The sequence below is a fragment of the Lutra lutra genome, chromosome 4 (assembly GCF_902655055.1).
Source record: "Lutra lutra chromosome 4, mLutLut1.2, whole genome shotgun sequence".
Lineage (NCBI taxonomy): Eukaryota > Metazoa > Chordata > Mammalia > Carnivora > Mustelidae > Lutra > Lutra lutra.
This window is the reverse complement of record NC_062281.1, coordinates 49,145,086-49,170,344: the sequence shown is the minus strand read 5'-3', so window position 1 is coordinate 49,170,344 and position 25,259 is coordinate 49,145,086. Positions and strand designations below refer to the sequence as shown.

Genomic DNA, 25,259 nt, shown 5'->3' with positions numbered 1-25,259 from the left:
CTGATCAGTTTGAGTGCCCTTAATATCCTTGTTTTCATTTCATTTTTTGTGTACATGTATATCTCTTGAAATAGCATACTGACTTATCCCTCTATTTATTTGTTTATGTCATTTTGAATCATGTCATAATACTAATATAACTATATAGTAATTATATTTTCAATTGACAGAGGAATTCTTTAGGTCTAAGTAGTTCCCCACAGCTGTACACCAACAGTTTGTGGTTAAATTGGCATTACAATCATACTTTTCCACTGAAGTTATATTTGTGGTTGTTAAGCTCTCTGACTAGTCAGCTAGTTCTTTAAGCCTTTGAATATGCCTAGCGTAAAATCTTAATGCTATGATTTCAAACAAGATTTTAGTTAAATGTTTTTCATTCCATAAAAATGAGGCTTTGAGGTAAAATTGGGGTAGGCAACACTACATTTGTTTAAACCATCAGTATTTTCAGATGGAGGCATATAACAGAATCACTCATGGGGCTTCTATTTTTTTAAGCTTTACTGTGGTATAACTGACAAATAAAAATTGTAATATATCGGGGTGCCTGGGTGGCTCAGTGGATTAAGACGCTGCCTTCGGCTCAGGTCAGGAGCTCAGGTCCTGGGATCGAGCCCCACATCGGGCTCTCTACTCAGCAGGGAGTCTGCTTCCTCCTCTCTCTCTCTGCCTGCCTCTCTGCCTACTTGTGATCTCTCTCTCTGTCATAAATAAATAAAAAAATCTTTAAAAAAAATTGTAATATATTTAATTGTACAATAGGATGATTTGATATACATATACATTGTAGAAGGATTCTTGTGGGGCTTTTAATTTATATAAATGACTGGGTCTAATCTGGGAGATTATACATTAGTGGGTCTGGATTATGGCTGTTTGTGCATTGTTTAAAAGCTTCACGTGTGATTCCGATACACATCTCTCAAGAACCAACATTCTACATAACTTACAACCTAGATTTTTAAAATCTGTGAGTTAATGGATTTTGGGGGCATGTAGAAAAGGAAAAAGTTAAGTTTTTATGGCATGTGTATTAAGGCAGTCCTAATTTGGTGTCTGGGATCATTTCTATTTTCTTAACCCACTCTATAGATAGGAATTTTGGTAATCTCTCCATATAAAAATGCTTGCCTTTTCTTTTTTTTTTTTCTTAAAGATTTTATTTATTTATTTGACAGACAGAGATCACAAATAGGCAGAGAGGCAGGCAGAGAGAGAGAGGAAGGGAAGCAGGCTCCCTGTTGAGCAGAGAGCCTGATGCGGGGCTCGATCCCAGGACCCTGAGACCATGACCCGAGCCGAAGGCAGAGGCCTAACCCACTGAGCCACCCAGGCTCCCCTTGCCTTTTCTTTACCTTTAATCTATTCCTGTATTTATGATAGTAATGGCTTTTCTTGTTTTTATGAGGAAATTATATAACTTGTCCTGGTTTATAATGAAATACTTCTTGGATTTTAGTTCCTATAATCTCTTGGTCTATATTATAGCCAAGCCACTCTTTTTTTTTTTTTTTCTTTAAGATTTATTTAGAGATACAGAGAGAGTGCGAGTGAGTAGGGGGGTAGGAGCAGAGGGGCAGGGAAGGAGAAAGATAGACCCAACTCAGGCCCTGTCCCAGACCCTGAGATCATGAACTGAGCTGAAATCAAGAATTGAGACACCCAGGTGCCCCACAAAACCACTATTAATGGCCTCTGTAAGGACAAGATGTAGGCCTTCATAAGTTAAAACAACAAAAAAAAGGAATTGATGAAAGTTCTTTCTATAACTGGCAAAATGTTATTCTAATTTACCCTCCACTTTATTATGCTTACATTTTATTATTTTCAAATAAGAAAGTTAATGTACTTAGCTTATCCAAGTACAAAATCAAAACTAGATTTAATTATAGCAAAACTTGGAACATATGAAGATAGCAAAGAGGTTAAGATGAAATTTATGACAATTCACCTCTTATAAATCATTTTGTATTGTTTCTTTTTGAGGGGAAAATAAATAAAGGCTGAAATTAAATCCCAAGTGTTTCTAGCAATAGGGAGTGTTACTTTCAATCCCTGGGACTATTTCTTAGGGACCCTGAAGGGCAAGTCAAATTGAATATGCAGTAACAGAGAGCTCCTTTTGTTGACTTTTGACGTCAGAATCTATGAAGAGATTTAGGCATAATATTTTTGTGTGGGGAACCTTTGGCACACTATGATTAAGAAATAGGAGTACTATATATTTTTTCACTAATATCTTATGTAATAAAAATATCATAATTCAACTCATATAAATCTCAGCTGTGTTAGTATTCCTGAGTTGTGTAGGAAATATAAAAGCCAGAATGTGTTCTATATAGAATCTTGAGCTACTGGACTCAAAGATAATGGGTAATGGAAAGGAACAAAAATATTACTATCCTGCAGTTTGTTTACAATATGCCTTTTCCTTAGATCTCCTTCTCCATGATGTTAATTTTGCTTCTAATAGCCATCTGACTGAAAAGCCAAGTCATTTGTCACTGTTAATCTGTTTGTATTCATTTCTTGGACTACTTTTCTCTCCACAAAGAGTGGATGACCTGACACTGAAGCTCTCTGCACATTGGGAGAATTTCCCCTCACCACTTCCGTCAAGGCCACCCGTGAATGGGGCAATGGTGCAGTAACAGCATTTTCAAAAGGTGTATATTTCCCTGTTTTAGGCGTGCACTTGTTTTATGTTAGATTCTGTCCTATGAATGTCTTATTGGGGCTTGCTGAAGTTTCCACACAGAATTTTTATCTATTAGTTCTATACATGGACTCTGTTGTTATATAGTCTAAGCCTGTGGGTAGCCTGGACCTTCCATACCCTTTCTTGCCCTAGGCCCCACTCAAAAATGACCTGCTGCAACACCTAAAAAATAGATCAACACAATTATCCTGATTATATGCTGCCTCCAACATCTGAAGAGATCTACCAAATGCTTCTTTCTTTGTGGTGGGTGACACACATGTAATAACTTGTCCTTCGAATTGGAAGAGTTGTCCCAGTATGCCCCAGACCAGTGAACTCCTTAAACTTTTACTGATAATGGCACGTATCTTCTGTCTCCTGGAGCATATATTCCGACTAGGACATCCAGAGTACCTGCCCCTTCTTCTTCATCAAGTACAATTCATATGATGTCATCAATACAATGGCCTATCTGATACTCAGTGGAGTATCCAGATGATTCATGTTCTTTTGGATCATCCTGTGACCAAAGGTTAAATTTAGTCCTGATGCAAAACAACACATGTGTATGTTTTCCATCACATGTGAATGGAAACTGTTTCTGATTTTCCTAATGGATATGAAAAAGGATGCATTTACTGGATCAATTGCTTCACAGCTCATGCCAGGGTAATGTGAAGCCATTTTAGTAAAGATACCACATCTGGTATACTAGCTACACTAGGGTTACCACATGACTGAGTTTTTAATGGTCCACTCTCATTTGCCATGATCTGTTTAATTTTAATTTTAATTTTTGCATGGAACAGACTGATGAAATAAATTGAGATATGATGAAAGCCAGTACCCTGCTTCTCAGAGAGAGAAATTAATACTACCTTCAGTTAAATCCATGATTTGATATATATATATTTTTTAATATTAACGTGGTCCGTTTCAGGGACATCCACCTGGCTTTTCCTACAACAGTAATCCTTGTACCATCTGCCAAGGAATCAATGCGAAGGTTCACCAAACTGTGGAAAGACCAAGATGCCCTTCAATGGATGAATGGATAAGGAAGATGTGGTCCATATACACTATGGATTATTATGCCTCCATCAGAAAGGATGAATACCCAACTTTTGTATCAACATGGATGGGACTAGAAGAGTTGATGCTCTTTCATTTTTACAATTAAGCCATAGGCCTGGTCTTCAGCCTAATTAGCTTTCCAACTGTAGTAGATGACAATGTCTTTAAACCCTGCCAAAGGAGGCCCTCTGACTCCCAGACTTTGCTTTAAATTGTTGTTTAACTGATTCAATCCTACCATATCTCTCCAGTGCACTAGTTAGCTTTCAGTAATGCCCACTCAGTTGTGCACAAATTTTAGAGTTACTTTTCCTCCATACCTCTCAAATTTCAAAGACATTAAATGAGCTAGTGCATCTGTAATCTATATTTTCTTCCTAGATCACCACAGGTCAAAGTCTTAGCAATTGTCCTGCTTCATCTTGCTAGGGACTACCAAATGCTACCTATGACCTGTGACTGGGTCCTCATTACTTTTTGGTCAACATGAAACCCAGTGTTAAAACTCTATCCGTAGAGTCTACTCTCTAGACACTCCTGGCACCAGTTGTCTTAGGTCAGGTTTCCTAGCCGCAAAGCTTGAGGAAGGGATTCCTGTGTGTGGCACGGTTTTCAGGAAACCTATCAAGGAATGAAAGAAGAAGGCCAGGATGGAGGAAGAGGCTCGGCGATGATATGGTTTCAAGTTCAGTTCAGCCTGATCCCACAGGGAGTTTTAAAGCATAATTTGCACTAATGAGACTGTTCTGTCTGAGAGCTAAAGGGATGAGCATAGGGCAAGGTGGTTTATGTGTGTCAAGGGCAATTCTTCAGGGAAGAGTTCCAGTGTGAGCTATAAGCAGTAGTTAGGAATGGTTGTAGCAGCCTGATTTGGGGTTTTAGTGGAAACACCTACAGCATCTGCATCATCCTATGATAGAATATTGAGAGGTAATGTAATGTTAATAGCTTGGCCTTTTGAGTTTTATAGACCTGCATTCATTTGGGCAAAATAATTAACCTTTCTGATTCTGTTTCCTCTACTGTAAAACAGGGATAATAACTCACCTTAAACATGAAAGGATTAAGGTAGGATGAATTTGTAATGTGGCCAGTGCAGTAACTTGGCTTATAATAAGTGCTAAATTAATACTATGTTCACTCACAAAGTAGAACTTGGGTATTTTAGGGAAAAAAGATGTATGTTTAATTTTATTTAACATAGAAGGTTGATTTATATCTCTTAATCACACCAAAAAGAAAATGTGCCACTATGCCTCTTATTTCAGTGTAAAATAAATGGGAAAAAAAAAACAAGAAAAATGCAACATTCCTACATCATGTGTGGGAATAAAAGAATGTAACCATATTTAACCAAGATAAAGAGCAAATATTATATATACATTAATCTATGTGATTAATATAGAAAGAAAGTGAGCTACTGTTAGAATTTCTTTTCTACGTACTACTCAGTAAATTTTGAAAAGGTTATTGGTAAAAAAAAAAATGTGCCTGCAGTAAAATTCTTCATGAACAAATAAATTCATGATGTTACTTTCTTTCATTAGTTGCTCTTTGAGTACTTAGTTTGAGTTTTGGTTTAAATCAGGTTTTTAGTCAACTGATGTGATTTTTTTTATATATAATTTTTTTGGGCAGTTTTACTGAGAAACAGTTGACATATATCACTGTATATGTTTGAGGCATTATATAACATGGTGGGTTCTGTTACATAATTGTGAAATGATCACCACAGCAGGTTCAGCTAACATCCATCTTTTCATATAGATACAATAAAAAGAAAGGAAAGAAGACAAGAAAAGGGAAAAAATTATTGTGATAACAATTCTTAAGACTTACTCTTTTAACTTTCTTATATATAGTGTTAGCTATAGTCATCATGTATATTACATCTCTACTATTTATTTATCTTATAATTGGAAGTATGATCCTTTTGACCATCTTCCTCCAATTTCCCTTCTCCCAGCTCTCCACCTCTAAACTCTTTTTCTGATTTTTAAAAAAACATTCCACATGTAAATGTGATAATATAGTTGCTTGTCTTTGCCTGTTTGACTTATTTCACTTAGCATAGTGCCTTCAGGGTTGATCCATATTACTAAAAGTAGAAGGTTTTCTTTTTTTAATTATGGCTGAATAATATTACAGTGTGTGTGTGTGTGTGTGTGTGTGTGTGTGTGTTTGGATATTCCATATGTGTGTGTGTGTGTGTGGGTATGCGTGTGTGTGTATATAAGAAGTTGTACTATATAAATACATATTTGTGTATGTACATATACTATATATACACATATATTATATATACATGTATACACATAAATATACATATACATGTATTGGTTTCCATGTATATCTTGGCTATTATGAATAATGCTGCTATGAATATGGGGGTGTAGATGTATCCTTTGTTAGTGTTTTAGTTTCCATTAGATATATTCCCAGAAGTGGAATTGCTAGATCATACTTTTCATTTTTTGAGGGTCCTTCATACTATTTTCCGAGTGTTGGTACCAATTTACAATCCCATGAACAGTGTGCAGGGTTCCCTTTTACCACATCCATGCAAGTGTTTATCTCTTATCTTTTTGATGATGGCCATTCTAATGAATGAGGTGGTATCTCATTGTGGTTTTAATATTCATTTTCCCAATGACGAGTGATATTGAGCACCTTTTCATGTACCTGTTTCATGGCCTTTTGTATATCTTCTTTGGACAAATGTCTATTCAGTTTCTTTGCCCACTTTTTAATTTTTTTGCTATTGAGTTGAAGGAGTTCTTTATATATTTCTAATATTAATTCCTTATCAGATCATGGTTCATGAATACTTTCCCCATTCCATAGGTTACAGTTGTTCTTTGCTGATGGTTTCTCTTGCTATACGGAAGCTATATGTAAGTGATGCATTAAATTGCACGGCAATGGATATACCCAATGATTATTTCTTGACTTTTTATCTCAGCTTTTTCCTTATTTGAATTTCATTTCATCTTTCAATGACTGATTTTTATCTACTAATTCTTATTTACCTAATTTCTTTTGATAGATAGACTTGTGTAAGTTCTCTCTCCTTGAACTTTTTCATCTGATTATTAGAGTGTTTCCAAATAATTAATTACACCAATTTATCCAACAGCTTTTGGATATGTTACCGTTAATATAATGTTATAGTATAATATGATACAACTGAACAAAGCAATCAATAAGTTAATCTGCAACATTATATTATTTTTGGAAGATATTGGTTCTTAATCTAACCTGTTCTACCAGAAGTGAGATGTAATAAGAATATAATGAACCCATCAGCAAATGTGGTGAAGAGCTATATATGTAGATATTTGGTTTTCAAAAACACATCCCTCTCAGGAATACAATGCCCCCCCTTTTTTTCACTTAAAAAAATACTTTAAACAATAACAATATTAAAAAACTATGATATATATGCAGTACCTATCACAGCATTATTAATGCACCATTATTTATATCAGTACCTAACAGCATTTGGAATTGTAATGTGAATTTACCTATATACTATATGTACATAATATATAATATATATATGTATGTCTAAACTTGTCTCTGCTGTGAACATTAGGGTGCTCACAATATTTAATAATAATATCAACTACTTTGAAATTATTTCCATTATGTTTGATGACAATAAATGTGAAAGCAAATGTGTAGATTTTAAAATTATTCACTAGATCCTGAGGCTTCAGTTAGCACTCTGTGTGATACATTGAAGGCGCTAAGTAAACACCTTTCAATAAATGGCAGAATGAACTATCTTAGTTCTATTTGGACATAATTTGTGAGAACCATTTGAAGAATTGAGAATACACCAAATGTTAATAATGAACCTAGAATAGTCGGACCTACTGTGAGACACTTTTTAGAATATTGATCATGAAAGGGTAGCCAGTGGAAACTGGGAAGCTGCATCAGCCTAGGAACACCTTATTTCCAACAGCCAAGCAAGCATGATTATTCGGTTTCCTTTTTAATTTTTAAAAAATGTTTTACATAGTAGTGTGTAGCTACTGTTAGTCTTTTATCACATACTTCATTTGGGTACAGAAAGGAGCAATTTTGTAAAAAATTGGCAGAGTTAGAAAGTGAGCTAAGAAAAATTGCCAAGACCCCAACTATTAAGTCAGTCCTTGAACTGATACTTGGGAGGACATGCCCTGGTGGACTGTAGGCAAAAGATATTCCAGATGTTTGGCTAAAAATTTTTAAATACATTTAGATTATTAGTGAATAATTCAATTTGTAAAGTACATTTTCTTTCTTTAAAAATTTATTGAGAATTTACCGTATAGAAGGAAGTAAATATATATCAACAAGATGAGACTCCCTGCCATAACAGTATTTGTATTCTGTGGTTGAAGACAAACAGTAAATAATAATCATAATATGTATAAAAATTATAAAATTTGTTAGAATGTGTTAAGTGCTATAGTAAAAGAAAAATCAGACTAGCACAAGGGGATTTAGGAATACCATTGATTTTAAAGGGGTGTGGTGCATGTTTTTAATAGGATGGCCTGGGCAAGCCTCACTGAGAAAATACCATTTGTATATTAGCCCTTTGTCTGTAGTGTCATTTGCAAATAGCTTCTCCCATTCCATGGGTTGCCTCTGTTCAGTTGACTGTTTCCTTTGCTGTGTAGAAGCTTTTTATCTTGATGAAGTCCATGGAGGACTTTAGGAGAAGGGAAAAATGAAAGGAGAGAAATTGGAGTAGGAGACAACCATGAGAAATCATGGACTCTGGGAAAAAAAAACCGAGAATTTTAGAAGGGAGGGAGAGGGGGGTTGGGTGAACCTGGTGATGGGTATTGAGGAGGACACAGATTGCGTGGAGCACTGGATGTTATATGCAAAGAATGAATCATGGAACAGTACATCAAAAACTAATAATGTGCTTTATGGTGACTAACATAACACAATAAAAAAAATACAATTTGGGAATAGCTTTGAAAGAAGGAGCTCTGCCAATATTTGATTAGTTCAACAAGCAGTAGGTGGTCTAGGTGCAGAAGGTACAGAAGTCCTAAGGCAGGAAGCATTTCTAGGAAGTGTGAGGAAGCCATTTGTTGCTGGAATAGAATAAATGGGGCATGAGATTGTAGGTGTAAGACTTAAGTACTTTGGCTTTATTGTGAATAAATTGCAGAGCTATTACATGATTTTTGTATTTAATGAGCATCCAATGTGTGTTCTACTCTCAGTGGTTCTATTTTCCAGTATTGGGCTTCTTAACTTTAGAAATATCCATTGTCAAGTTTGCCTTCATTTTTACAACTTTGTAATTTAGCACACTTGACAAGGGCATAATTGTATGCTTAACTAATTTCCTGACTACAACTTCTGTTTGGCAAAAGGACCTGTATTTGTTTCTTCATACTTGCCTTTTTCACAGAAATATCTTTGAAAAGTTATTCAGAGAAATAAATAAAGTTTTAGGTACAGGTTTCCAGTTTCATTTCTTATCTTTCACATCTACATTCATACAGTTGTCCATAAATTCTATCATTTATGTACTTTTCTTTCAACAAACATGTATTCAGGGTCTCCTGTGCATCAAATACTGTTAAGTATCCGTGTGGGGATGCAGAACACATTCAAAGCATAAATCTCTATGCTCTTGGTTGTAATGAGTCCAAAGGCTGGCAGAAATATCTTACACAATAGGAAGCATCCTAAAATGCTTCTGGGGTTTAAGTAATTCTCATAGAAATAAACTACACAACTTATAGAATTTAATAATGGTGTAATTTCCATCACACCAACTTAACGGAAAGTCAGAAACAATTTTAAAAAGTAAAAACAAAAACAGTGCTTATATATTTATTTATGTTGCCAGGTGAACTGGAGAGAGCACTCCATCCCCAAATCCACTGCTCCGTGCTGCTCCCTCCCCCAAGCCCCCCCCAACTCCCTCCCAGCCTGGGCCCTGAGGCGTCCACCCAGTCTGTCCCCAGCATATCACTAGAGGCTTTTAGTCTCATCACAAAAAAAGAATTCAGGGACAGACCAGACAGTGGTTGAGCAGGTGAAGTTTTTATTAAATGGGAGTACACTTTTGAGATGTAAGATTGGACCAGTTTAAGGGAGAGCCTGGCCCTGGGGTTTGGGTCTCTATCCTTAATTGACAGTTGTTAACTAGGGCATGAAATATCTCTTATTTGGAGAGAGGATTTTTTGGGGAGCAGGGTTTCATGCTTTTTCTGCCTCACTTGGACGGGGTCTTTGTCCTTTGTCCTGGGCCTGTCTGGTTCCATCTAGCTTCTGGTGGCTTTGTTTTTGGAACACTGCTGGGACAGGTTTTTCCTGATAGCTGACCCTGACTCTTCCTTTTGGGGCCCTCCAGGTATCCTGTTAAAACCTAATGAGGTGCTTACTCTAACATTTATATGTGTAATCTCTATATCTCTATATATAAATATAAAATCTGTATATATATATAAATATAAAATTTTAATATATGCATACAGTCTTTCAAAGTTTTTTGTTTAAAGGAATTTAAACTCCTTGCTTTAGAAGTCTGTATTTAATCCACACATGGTTCTGATTTTTTCTGCGGCTCACAAGTTATGAGATTTTTCTAATGCTGTCAAACTATTTCCCACATCACACACACACAATAATGGAGAAACTCCAATGACTTTTGATGGCTGTATAATGGTTTCTAACGTTAGTATGGCTTATATTAGAGGTTTAAAACATTATTCAAATCAATAGCATTAATCTGATCTCTATAATTTAGTTCTATTTTTCACTGAAAGAAGACTATATATATGTCTGTTTATTACGTGGAATATTTTAAAAATGTACACAGTCATATTTGTGAATATGTAAGGAGAGTTTATTTGACTTGAACACAATTTTACTCTGACCACTAGAATTGCTATGCTGAACATATTAGATTTGTATCTTCATAACTTAATGAAAATTAAAAGCAGGCAAAAAAGAGAAAAGAAAACATTGACATTAAACACAAAAATGTACACTTAGATTTTACACTGAAGATAATAGCTATTTATTATCTTTGTTATTATATTACTATTTTATTTTATTAACTACTTTAATAACTTAAAAAAGCAAATTAATTCTTTCTCTAGTCTGCTTTAGCTATATGTCATAATCTGTTATGTTATTCTATTATCACCCAATTAAAAATATTTAAAAATTTTTCTTGAGTTTTCCTCTGATCCATGGATTTTTAAAATTTTTTATTTTTATTTTATTTTAAAAAATATTTTATTTTATTTATTTGACAGACAGAGATCACAAGCAGGCAGAGAGGCAGGCAAAGAGAGAGGGAGGGAAGCATGCTCCCTGCTGAGCAGAGAGCCCCATGTGGGGCTCAATCCCAGGACCCTGAGATCATGACCTAAGCCGAAGGCAGAGGCTTTAACCCACTGAGCCACTCAGGTGCCCCATGGATTTTTTTTTTTTAGAAGTGTGACTTTTTTTATTGCTAAATATTTGGACTTTAATTTAGATACATTATAGTTATTGATTTCTATTGATTCCATTATAGTAGAAGAATGTGCTTTGCAGGATTTCAAAATTTGAAATTTCTTGAGCCTGGTTTTATGGCTCAGTATATGGTTTATCTTGGTGAGTTTTCTATGTGATTTTGAAAATAATGTGTATTCTGCAGCTTTTGGGTATAGTGCTCATAATGGTCAACTAAATCAAAGTGGATAATTGTGGTGTTCATTTCTTCCATGTTGTTTATTTTTTTGAATTTTCTTTTTTTCATTTCTGAGAAAGGTTTGTCAAACTATACAGCTATGATTGTGAATTTGTGTATTTTTCCTTTTAATTTTGTCGATTTTTTCTTTATGTATTTCAGGCTCTGTGTCTAGATGTATACATATTTATGATTTTTATGCCTTTCTTCTGAATTCACTATTTTGTCATTATGAAATGTTCCTTTTGAGAAGACTCCTTGCCTTGAAGTATACGTTATCTAATATTAATATTCAACACTAGCTTTATTACATGGTTTACAGAGTATATACCTATTCATTCTTTTATCTTCAATCTATTTATATTTTTACATTTAAAGTATGCCTCTTGCAGAAAATCTGTACTTATATCTTCCTTTTTTATGTGTATTCTGAACAGCAGTCTATATTTTCATTGGAATCCTTAGCTCATTTGTATTTAATGTAATTATTTGTTTGTTTGGATTTTTGCCATTTCATTACTTGTTTTCCATTTTCCCCATTTTTTTTATTATTGATATTTCTCTTCTCTTCTTTTTGCAAATTTCTTTTGGGTTAATTGATTTTTAAAAATAGTTTAAATTTAACTTATCTGATGGCTTTACTATTCTCCTTTATTTTACGGTAGTTTCTCCAATGGATATAATACACATTTTTGACTTTTCACACTTAGAGTCAAATATATCATTTCATTCAAATTGTAAAAACCTTAAAATCCGTATATGCTCATTTTCTCCCACTCCATTTGGCTACAATTGTCCTATATGTTACATTTATATATGTTATAACTTTACATGTTGGACTTATACTTCTTTACTTCTTAGTAAGCATTTACATCTGTAACTGTTGCTCTAATAACTTTTCCTAATTTATTCTTTTCTATACTTCATTTTAAATAATTTTAAATTTCTCTCTTGAGTTTTCTTTGATCTATAGACTATTTTTTTCTTTCTTTGTATTTTTTTAAGTATTAGAACACCCAAACACACACATAAACACACATATTTTAAACTCCATAGTACAATGTTGCATTTTCCTTTAATCAGTCATAAGTGATATTATTGAGAAAGGTATTTGTGTTTAACCAGTTCAACTCCATTCCTGATACTCTTGATTTTTTACCTAGGATCTGACTTTTCGTTTGGCATCATTTCCCATCATCCAGAACTTCCTTCATCATTTCTTCTAGTGTTGGTCTGCTGAGGATGAACAATCTTAGTTTTTACTAATTTACTCATTAGTTTCCCTTCATTCCTACAAGATATTTTCACTGGTTTATAATTCTGGGTTTAGTTTTAGTACCTTGAACATTTGTTCCAATTTCTTCTGCCCTCTATATTTTTATGATGAGAAATGGTCATTTTTATTGTTTTTATCTGTAGGTAATATGTCTTTTTGGGAAATTATTTTTAAGATTTTCTTGTTATTTTGAAGTTTCAGCTCTTTGACTCTGATATGCTTGGCAATAATATTCTTTATATTTATCCAGTTTGGAATTTGCTGAGATTCTTGAAACTATAAATAATGTCTTTCCACAATATCTTGGAAGATGTTTGCCACTACTGAAATATTTTCTTTCTTTTTTCCTCTTCTTTATTTTGTGGACTCCAGTACATGATTGCTAGTACTTTTATAATGTACGAACTATGGAGGTTCTGTTTAATTGCTCTCAATATTTTTCCCTGCTTTTTTCATGGATAATTTTTGTTGATCTGTCTTTAAATCCACAGACTCTGTTTTTTTCTCAATCCAATTGGCTCTTACTCTCTAATGATACATTTTTTAAAAATTTAGATTTTTTTAGATCTGTAATTTTCATTAATTTTTAAAAATATTTATTTCTTTTTTTGCTTATTCATTACAATAGCTATTGTTTGCTTCTTTAAAATTCTTTTCTGCTAATTGCAACATTTTTGACATTTTACTGTCTATCTATATTGATTTTTTTCTTTGCATACTAGTCATCCGTTCTTCATGTATTTAATAATTTTGAGTTGTATTCTCAACATTGTGAAGGCTCTGGATTCAATTATATTCTTCTCAAAAATATTGATTTTTACTTTATCAGGCTGGACCCAAATTCCAAACTCAGTCTTTCATGCAGTGATCAGAAGCTGAGAGTTCTCTTTTGTTTCTTAAACTTAGCAGGGCTACTAGAATCTGCATTTAGCCTGAGTAGTTCAGAGCTAAACTAGACATGGGGGTAAGGTTTATATGCAGAATTTGGGGATCTTCATTAGTGGTTCTTTTTTTTTTTTTTTAATTTCCCCTTCTTTTCCAGATGCTGTATTTCCCTGAAATTTATCCTCTTATTATTCATGCCAAGAAGGTTGTAGGTGTCAAGTTTCTGAGTTTTATCAACCCTACATGGTCCTAAATATGGCTTTACCTTAATGAAAAAAAAAAAAAAAAGTCTAAGGATGTGTAGCTCACACTTGCTCATTTTGTACTAGGCACAGTGTTTGCAATGATAAGTGACCTAGAACATTATTTTTTTCTATTGATTATTATCGAACTTCTTTTTAAAGATTCATTTATTTATTTGAGAGAGAGAGCAAGTGTGAACAGAGGGGAGGGGCAGAGGGAGAGAATCTTCAAGCAGACTCCCTGCTGGGCATGGGGCTTGATCTCACAGACCCATGAGATCATGATCTGAAAAGAAACCAAGGTCAGACACTTATCTGACTGAGACACCCAGGCACCCCATTATAGAACTCCCTTTTAAAAAACAAGAAAAATTAAGATTCCACAGAAGGGTTAAATTAAAAAAATATGAGTGAGTTATTATTCTCTTGATTCAGGCAATCAACATTTATTGAATTCTAACTGTGGTACTAAGAAATTGTCTGTATTTATATATTGGAAGAAAGAGGAAACTATTTGTTGTACATGATTTAACCTTGACCTAGATTTTCCCAGACTACTCTAATGGTAGTGCACTCAGAATTGTTTCATTTAGTTCCTATTTCAAAATTGTTGTTTAATAAAGTACTTCACTTTCTTCTTTATACTTCCATTAGTTGATGTTAAAATAACGTAGGAATTACCAAACATTATAGTATTTGCCAAACATTGAAAGGGTTGATAATTCCTTTACTTTATGTATAAACTTGTATTATTGGAAAAAATATTAATTACTTTTAAATATGTTCATAAAATATATTGGAAAAGGGCTGCAAACAGTATAAGTCAGTGTGACTTGTGTGACTAATTTGTTTAAAATGTAAATGTAAATTATTTTGAATGTAATTATCTACTATGTTAAAACTACCAGTTACTAGCTTTGTGCAGTGGCAGTATCGTAGCCAATGAGGTTTATCCGAGGCGTGATTGTTGCTAATTGATTATTGCTAATTGAAAACTACCAGTTACTGATTAGTATTCTTTATCAGTGCCGCTATAGTTAATGTGGATATCAAATTAATAACAAAAGCTGGGACTTGTGAATTGAGAAGGGAATAAGGTCAGTATAGATGATTTAGAAATAAAACTTCCAGTTTCATAAAGATGTTCTTAGCAATAAAAAGAAATAAATAGTATACTTTCAGTTGCTTAATTTCTTCAAATTACTTTTATTGTTAAAGTCTACACTTGAATCACCTTTGTTAATCAGATTCTTCCTTTAATCTTGAAAATAGACTTTTAAAAAATTCTATGATGTTGTTTTTTTTTTGTTGTTGTTCTGTTTTGTTTTCTATGATGTTGTTAACAGGAATTTTTTTTTTTTAAAGATTTTATTTATTTATCTGACAGAGAGAAATCACAAGTAGGCAGAGAGGCAGGCAGAGAGAGAGGAGGAAGCAGGCTCCCTGCTGAGCAGAGAGCCCAACGCGGGGCTCGATCCCAGGACCCTGAGATCATGACCTGAGCCGAAGGCAGCGGCTTAACCCACTGAGCCACCCAGGCGCCCGTTAACAGGGATTTTGAGGACTGTGATGTCCATGAGTGTTTACACTTAGATCATTAAAAACCCTTCATTTCTTCCTAAATAATTTATTCTGATGTTTAGTCTAGTGTATAAATTCTGCATTTATAAAAAGTAAACATTAAATTGAGTCTGATATTAGGTTATTATGGTTAACACAACTCTATAAACCACATGTAAAATGAGAATTATATTCAGCAAAAAGGTATATATTTAATAAGGCAATCATAATTTAATATTTTACTATCTCTGAGAACATTTCATGAAGATGGTAATAAATGCTTATAATATATTGATTTTATATTTTGGGAAATAATACTAAATGTTGGAAGAGAAAATATATTTGGCAATTCAAGTGTACTGCTGCTGTCCTGTAAATTGATGACTTACTGAAAATCTTTGAAAAGAAATCTCAAAATGATGATTTTTTTTTGCTTCCTTTAACACATCTCATGGTAGACATACTCAATAAGTATTTAGCTTATATTGCTGTTTTGCATTTTTGGTGGTGCTCATCTTTACCTAATAGAGCTATGCATTTAAGGAAAAAAAAGTTTGTCATCCTAGATCTCAGGCATGTATGATACATATTCTTTAAAAAGTGCATTTTAAAAAATGACCAGCAACCTAAAATTATATATGCCTAGATCTGATCCAAATTTTCAGTTAAAAATTATATAATTTTATACCCTCTATGTGGTTCTAATACGTTTTATAGCTGTATGTTAGTGAACTAAGGCAGGGAAAACACACACACACATATCCCCCAAACAAACAAACAAAAAAGACCATATAACAGTTTTCATAGTGGATCTCTTTTACTTCCTTAATGCTTTAATATCAGAAAATTTATATGGGGAAGATGGCTAGCAAAGTATGTATAAGGTTTGGGAGTGTCTGAATAGTTGTTCAAAATCTGTGAGAAAGTATGCTGTTGGCTTTTAAGATCTTGATGATCTAGGTTTTATCTCTTATTTATAATCTAGTTATTTTCATGGAGAAGATAAAATGATATAGAAGGAAACAATTATCACCCAAACATAAAATCTGAAGAAGCAGCTCAAAAGCAATAAAAGCATTTATAGGGATATACTTGATTCTTACTGAGTTATTTATTCCCGGCTTTATATGTCTGTCTGGACAGTATTTATTTTCATAGCTAAGTTAGATCACAGTGACATGAGAATTTTAGAAATAACAAAATTCCGTTGGTAAAATATAATATGCAGTATGATATGATATAGCATATCTTTGGCATTATAAATAATTTAATTTGGCTAGATACAGATATTATTTGAATTACACATGGAGTTGCTGTTAACATTGTAATTAATGTGGAAGATGCTGCTAGTCTCTTACATGAATTTGAGTGCTTATAAAACTATGATCCATTATAGAATATGTGAGCTAGAAGCACACAATTTTATTATTGATGTTTTCATTTCCTTATTTTATGGGAAGAATGGAGGAAGCATATGAATGGGAAGAGTTTAACAAAGAACAACTAGGTGTAATGATGGGATACAGAAGAATCTCTGCTTTAGAAGGAGAATATTAAATAATAGTGAATGTTATTTTGGATGTTTAGTGTGTAGTTCTTCCATTAGATAGTAGAATGAACAACTTTCCAAAGTTTTGCTATAATTATGATTGTGTGACAATGAGCTGATTATTCTTTTTGGTATTGAAGCCCCTGGAAAAAAAGAAAAGAAACATTATCTGTGTTAGGTTTTAAATATACCTATTTTAAAAAACAACAAAAATAGCTAAGATTATTTCTTGGAAAACCCCACATCTTTTTCTCTACTGTCAGCAGAGAGGTTAGTTGATACAGAGTAGGAAGAGGCACGCCATGTCCCATTATGCTTTTCTTTACCTCACCACTTTAAGGACACGGAGGGAGAACTTTTACTTAGAGCCTGAGTTCCATCTATTAGTCTGACATTTAATAAAGGAAATTGCAAATGACTGAAGTAAAACTTACATGGAGAACAACTTTGAGGTACAAGAAGTCACGTGTGTGTCATCAGTGCAGAGGTTAACAAAGCATGTCCCCAAATGGCTTATCCAATGGGAAATTTTGAGCACTCTACTTTCCTGCTGGATTCCTATCAAAGATCTCTCATTGACAACCTAGAGGAAACAAGTCAAATTCATTAACTGGTGATTGTGTAGGTTGTGAACATTATTTCTTACCATCTCTGTGGTGTGGTTGAACTTCTACATCCTTATACACAGTACTCTTCATTGGTTCTTGCTGTTTCATGAAAATAGCATTTCATCAATCTTTGCCTGGTTAACAACTGTTAATCCTTTAATATTTAGCTAGATAGCACATCCTATAGGACATCTTCTCTGACTCCCTACTAGGTGCTCCTCTCTATCATTTGCATAGAAATACAAATATAACATCATATTATAACTACCCATCCTTTGAATTGTTCTCTCCACTGGACTATGAATTGTATGAGATCAGGGACCACATCTTTGTTTTTGGATTTCCATCATTCAGGAGAGTTCCTGGTCAATAACAGATTCTCAATAAAACCCTGGTGATGAATAAATAAATGAATGTCAATAAATGATTTACTTAGAGATACAAAATACAAGTGATTATGATGGATTTTAGTAGGCTTTATTGAGAAGAGAGATTGAAATTTCACATGAAAAATCATTTTGAAAAATAATTTTTGAATTAGCAGGCTAGAGAAGATAAGAATCTAACATCTGTGGGTTGGGGGAAGTATCTTCTTTTTAAATTTTTGTTATAAATCGCTATTCTTGGTGTGAAGGAGTGATGGGATGAAGGTATAAAATCTTTGCTTTTTAAAAATTATTTTAAGGTTTTTATTTGTTTGACACAGAGAGAGAGTACAAGCAAGGGGAGGAGCAGGAAGAGAGAGAGGGAGAAACAGACTCCCCGCTGAGCAGGGAGCCCTATGTGAGGCCTGATACCAGCACCCTGAGATCATGACACATAACTGACTAAGCCACCCAGACTTCCCTAAAACTTTGTTTTTATTATCCTCCAATTATTGTTTACTTCTTCATCCTTTTACCCAACTAGATCATAGTTTTCCCTATCACAGGGAAGGGAGGTCATAGCATCAATATAAAGTAGAACAGAAAAAGTTATAGATTTATAATTATTGTTATTACTATGACTATTATTATTATCACAAAGTAGAGGATAAAGATCTCTCCTAGGACTTGTTCAAGAGACGAGAGTAAGGTAAGGGTTGCAAACAAACCATGTTTCAAGAAGAAACCTGTCCCACCACACAAACAAATTCCAATTTATGTAGGAATTATGTAGGAATTTGAAGGCAGGAGGGAAACCCAGGAAGCCAGCACATTGCTTGAGTTTTAAGTTCCCTGGTACCATGTAAGCAATGTTTGGCAGTCTACAAATGCACTCACCAGTTGGCATATATTTGCATTAGGTGACTAAATACAACTGCCAAGATTCCTGCAGCCTGGAGTGGTGTGAGAGAGAAACTATAGTTTCCAGTGATCTGAGAAGTTAGCTGAGTTGGCAGGCTTGAAGGTCTTTCATAGTTGGGATGGAAAAGCAGCCACGGATGGCAACACAACCAAGCCTGGGGACCAGAACAGATGGACAGAAAAGCTGATGCCAGCAAAGACTAGAGGTCAAAGGCTTCCTCCACAATTTGATGATGCTATAAGTATCTCAGCCCCTCCTCCTCTCTAGATACCAAATATCAAAACCTTTCCTGAGAAAAGAAGGTCAAGGGAACTGTTTGGCTTTAGTTTGTGGCTGAAATGACTGTGGTTTGTCAGAAAGACTTTGTTATCCACCCTTAGCTGGGATGGGGGCTTCAACTAGAGAAAAGTTACACCTTTTATACTCAGGGCCCACACTAAATTTTTCATATGTTTTTAATACCAGTTATGTACATAAATTACATTTATAGTGTAATTATTTCTTTACAATTGGTTATATTCCTCTGGCGACAAAGGCTTTAAAAGACTTAACTATGAAACTGATTTAATTGCATAAATGAATGGGAACATTCACATTCTGCAATCACACCAGTTTTATTTCACCTGAATGATTCTACTTATTAATGTATTTGTCGGTTATCAAAGTCAAACTATTTGACAAGAGAGAGCAAAGAGAAGAAAAAAGGTAACGAGAAATGGAGTAGGGGCGCCTGGGTGGCTCAGTGGGTTAAAGCCTCTACCTTCGGTTCAGGTTATGGTCTCAGGGTCCTGGGATTGAGCTCCACGTGGGGCTCTCTGCTTGGCAGGGAGCCTGCTTCCTCCTCTCTCTCTGCCTGCCTCTCTGCCTACTTGTGATCTCTCTCTGTCAAATAAATAAATAAAATCTTAAAAAAAAAAATGGAGTAAAGCCAGTGGGTTATCTTCAGAAAGTGGTATAGTTGCTTTGGGAGAGTTGTCAAAATTTGGAAGAGCCATTACAGCAAATTAAGAAAGAATGCTGTGTAGGGATGAGTAAAGGTTTTGTGAAAAACAGTGAGGCTGGTAATAATTGATAATGAAGTCCTCCATTACCATGAAATGATAGATTCCTTGGAGCTGCAAGCAAGAGCCGATAAAAAGAACCACAGGTTTTTGGAGGCTTGGTAATTGCCACAGAGAACTAAGATAACCTGTCAAGGGTAGAACTGGTGACAGTTTGGTTGGAATGTTTAATTATGAGCTTCAGGATGCATATAGAAACCTATGAAGCCAGAATTGTTTAAATATTCATAATTAACTGTAGTGGAATTAGCTTAAATACATATCAGTTTCTCTGCAATGTTATAAAAAAATCTCAGATATTAAATATAAAATAAACATAAAAGTCGTATTACTTTGATACTAAATCATACTAATACAGTGTGGCATTTATTAACATTTCCAAACCTGTGCATTTTATCTTCTTTCCGCATTAATTACACAGAGTTAATCAGTTTGTGCACAGGTAGTGATTTTTTTTTTGCTTCTAATCCATCAATAATTTTGAAGAAATTTAGATTAAAAATAAATAAGGTTCATAGACAGACATCAGGCTTCCTGCCTGGTGGGGAGCCTTCTTCTCCCTCTACTACTTCTTCTGCTCCCCCTGATTGTGCTTGCTCTTGCTAGCTCTTGCTCTCTCTTTGTCAAATAAATAAATAAATAAATAAATAAATACAATCTTTAAAAAAATATCTATTGCGTTCATGAAGAAAGTATTTTTCTGCCATTTTTAATTAATACATCTTTATTTATATGGACAATGTTATTAGTATGATCACCTGTTTGTAACAGCTAGTGATTTTATCATCCAAGAATTTAAATGTACATTCATGACTACATTTGTTAATGTCTTATTAAACATTTGAGTTAACTTAAAACTTCTTGAAAACTGCTCAGGATAATTTCCACTAAATTCGTTTAACTTTGAGAAATTCTAAAAACTGTGCATGAATAGTAATTTATTTCTATCTAGTCAAATAGGATTTGAATATGATACAATCTGGCCTACTTTTTAGTACGTGGAACTGTGAACAACTTCCAGAATGATAAATTTTAATTTTGAGCACCCTAGACAAAAAAATGAAAGTGTCAGGGCAAATTCATTTATTAGTGGATTCCTCTGCATCGAAGGATTGATTGAACTGTTTTGTTAAGCTATATTACTCTGTGAGGTTTTTTTGTGTGTGTGTTTTACTTCGTCATTCTTTATGGAGTGATTCTTTGTGTTTTCATATTTTTAGTACAAGTTTTCTTTATTTCATGCAGAATACTTTTCTGAAAAGGGTGTCTGAAGTTTCTCGACTATTTTTTTTCTTTTATCACACCCAATTAGTGTTTTCTTTAAAATTTTAACACTGTATGAAGGAAATACACCATCAGGTAGGAAACTTTCCTTTGTTCATATAGCCATAAGGTTAACTTTTGTGTAAGTACTATATAAAATTATTATTATGAACCTGTGAATTATTCACATTTCTTGCTTTCAACCCTGTCAAAATTTAATATTTTTCTGCTTGCACTCTGGTTTCATGGTAAGTTTTAATCTTTTATAAAAACATTTAGATTTTTCAAAAATTTTCTTGCCTTGATGTGGTTTGGTTTGTCATTAAAGTGATTTGGAATTACTATATGTTGGACTTTATGAATAAGCATGCAGACATAATTATGCACTTAAATTTTGTCATTTCCTGCAGGAGTCCTATAAAATAGACTTATCAGCATTGTTATTTATTCTACAGAACAGAGATTCAGGTAGGTTAATGACTTTTCTGAGACTTAACAAGGAAGAGGCAGAATTAGATTTGAATTCAGAATGTTCTGTGACAGCCAAGGAGGAATATTAATCTAGAAGTGTGAATAGAGAAGCATGCTGAGATCTTTAATTTATAGACCACAGAGTCCCTGTGAAGAATGTTGACAGGCAGGCCACCAAGCTTTTGTGAGTTGTGTACTGCCAAAATTCCCCAGCCTGGCTGAAGAGGGATCTGGATCTGATGCAAAATAATGTGGTAGGTAGCCTCAGTCATTCAGACCTGAGTATAAAAAATAAAAACAAACAAACTTGAGTCCATAGTTTCAGAAATTTCTACAAGGTAGTTGATACCATCCTGAAGTAGACAGCTGTGATTTTTATAGCTGCTAATCATAGGAGATCAGTTTCCATGGGAAAACTTTAGGCAGTCTGATTATCTGACCAAACAATTCATTTCCCTGCAAAAGGAGTGAGACTTCAATCTGTTCCTTACCATTCCCATCATGAGAATTCCTATTAGGCTGGGGTGCTGTTTTACAGATTATTTTATATGCTTTGAACTAACAGTCTTCTTGTCATGCATCCTGTCCATAGCCTGAACACTTGTGCTTATAGATCTAGGAGTAGATCTTTTTTTCTTTCTCTACTTAGGTAAGAAATGTTATTTATGTGTTATTGCTACTTCATATATAGTATGTGTTATTGGTGATTACATTTAACACTGAGTTCATTGAATTCAGAAGGGAGAAAAAGATAACATCTCAATGGTACTTTGACTGTACTAGAGTAGAAATGGAAAAAAAAAAACAAAACAAAACCAAGAAATGGGCCCCTCCTCTGAATAAGAACACTGGACTACTAGAAAGAATCTTTTGAAGTGGCATAATGATACTTTCTCTATCTGATGAAAGCTTGTATGGTTTTGCATTACTACTTAAAAGAAAGTGGTGGTGATGTATTTATAGTTGAATTGCAATGAGATTACATTAGGTGGGGAACATCTTTGATGCAAAAGTTGGGTATTCATCCTTTCTGGTAACTGTAAGAGGTAATAGCTATGTTAAATAGCTTGATTGTGGATATCATTTCACGATATATGGGTATATCCAAATATCACATTGTATACCTTAAATATATATAATTTTTATTTGTTGCTCAAACTTCAGTTAAGCTGGGGAAAAAAGTATAATATGTAGATGGTAGTCTTAGGCTGTTCAGGTTGCTATAATAAAACAGTACAGATTGTACTGTGTGGCTTATAAACAAAAAACATTTAGTTCTCACAGCTTTGGTGTTGGAAGTCAGAGCTCTGGGTGCCAGCATGGTTATCTGAGGGGCTCTTTTCTGAGTCACAGACTTCTCATTTTATCCTTACAGGATGAAAAGGGCAAGGGACCTCTGTGAGGTTTTTTTTATAAAACACTAATCCCATTCAGGAAGGCTCCACCTTCATTGCATAAGCACCTCCCAATGGCCATAATGTGCTATCACTTTGGGAATTAGAATTCTAACATGTGAATTTTGGGAGGGACACAAACACTGAGATCATAGCAATGGTGTCATTTCATGAAGAAAATTAAAACAAGGAAAGAATATACTACCTCTACTTACCACCATCATGCAAGCCCAATGTATGGTGCCCTAGCTGCTCTAGGTTTACCCATGTACATTCTCTGAGTAATTACCAAGTATGAGGGAACAATTATGGGATGGAGATATTAGTTTTAGTCATTCTTTTTTTCATACATATTTTTGTACCTTACACTATCATTATTTGAATTATCATAAGTGTGTTTTTGCCTCATTTAAATTAAATAACTTTGTTAATCTAGATTATGTAAGTGTATATGAAAAGCGTGTTTTAGAAGGCCATATTATAACAAATTAATAGTGGTTAACTTTGGTTGAGAGACTATGGGTCATGTTTTGGCCAATTTTCATCCAAAGGTATATTATTTTCACTTTAATAATTGGAAAATTTATTAAAACTATTTTTTAAAGTTTTTATGTAGCATCATCATAATAATGATTATTGCAACAATAATTGTTTTTGATACTAAATGAGTTCATTTTCTTTCTCTTATTTAAGCCCTCAAAAGTAAGGTTAGAGAAGTCAAAATTAGAATAACAAAGACCTAGTATGTACAATATGTTTACAATAGAAAGAGGAATTAAATGTGTTTAATGTGAAGACTGACAGCATCATATTTTTATAAAAGAAAACCTGTAAGTTGCATGCAGGGTGGACCAATGTGGGGAAAACCTGGAGTTAACTGTGGCACAGAAGGTGGAGACATGAGTGTAATTAAAGAAGGAAGGAACAATTAGGGTTTATCTAAAGAGGAAAGCTAAGGAGGCATTTTTGGAAATTGTGATAGCCCAAATTTCACTGAATTCACAATTTTCTGTAGAACTAATCTTATATTCCTTTTCAAGGGGGTTCCAGATTGATAACTCCCAACAATCTGTGCACATTAAACCTATCTATCCTCTAAAAATTCCAAATGCTTTTATATAATCCTATCCCTGCATTGACTTTCTGGCATTTCTATGGTGGGTTTTCAGATTATATTTATTTTGCAGATTTTCTATAATAAACATACACTAATTCTTTAAAAAAAGAAAATTATAAAATAAAATCTCAGAGTTAAAAAAAACAGTATATTTTTGCTTTGGGGACAACTTTGTAGTTTCCGGATAGTGTGTCCTATTTTGCCCCCTTTATGGTTTTTAATCTAGCCATGTTCTTCATTTGAAATAATATAGAAACAATTTCCAAAAAATAAACACTAGATGCAAGGAAAAATTATATTAATATAATTTGATTAACGTTTGTTGAACAAGATGTTCTGTGGCATCTCTGTATCTGGTCAGTTTTGAAAAACGGTGGTTTGGGGTTGTATGCTCACATACATTTTTTACTTGACTGGTTAGCTATTTACTCTATGGCTTGTTGATGGCTTTTCTAATTGGAAGGAAAAGATGTAGTTACTCACCACAACATAAAATATTGAAAAGTGACACAAGGAAAGCACTTTACAAGTCTCTTGGGAAAGAAAATTGCTTATCTATAATTGTTTTGTTCTCTGAAGAAATATATCATACTGCCATTTCCACATGAATTTTCTGGATATAGTATGACCCACTATTTTAATGTCAATGGAAACAAGCCCTTGTAGAGTTTCTCAGCCTTTTGTACAGGGACCTGTAAGCTATAATTTGTAGAGAGAGACAGCAGTATGATACGGAGGAGGTAGGGACTGATTTGTAAATCAGGTCCCAGTATGCAGATGACAAATTATGGACAGAAGCACTGGGAATAGGAAAAAGAAAAGTAAAAGTAAAATATGCACCCATCACCTCATGTAAAAGCAGACAGTATAAAGGGACACTGAAGAAATGAATGTCATAAAATTCTAAATAGACTGATATGTGGATCCTTGGTGAGAAGCATAACTAATTGTTCATTCATTTCATGACTACTGGTTGCTCATCTAGAATGTGTCAGGCTCTTGTTCAACAATAAAGACACATTACTGAGCAGGGCAGATGTGGTTGCTGCGTTTACATAGAACA

The 25,259-nt window shown here is 34.0% G+C and overlaps 1 protein-coding gene and 1 pseudogene across 1 annotated transcript in view; both read left to right on the top strand.

The window, feature by feature from the left end:
- The window catches only part of CNBD1 (cyclic nucleotide binding domain containing 1), a 472,936-nt gene that overhangs the window by 148,829 nt on the left and 298,848 nt on the right, over window positions 1–25,259 (top strand). The window lies entirely within an intron of this gene.
- Window positions 14,800–14,971, top strand: LOC125099420 (uncharacterized; annotated as a pseudogene).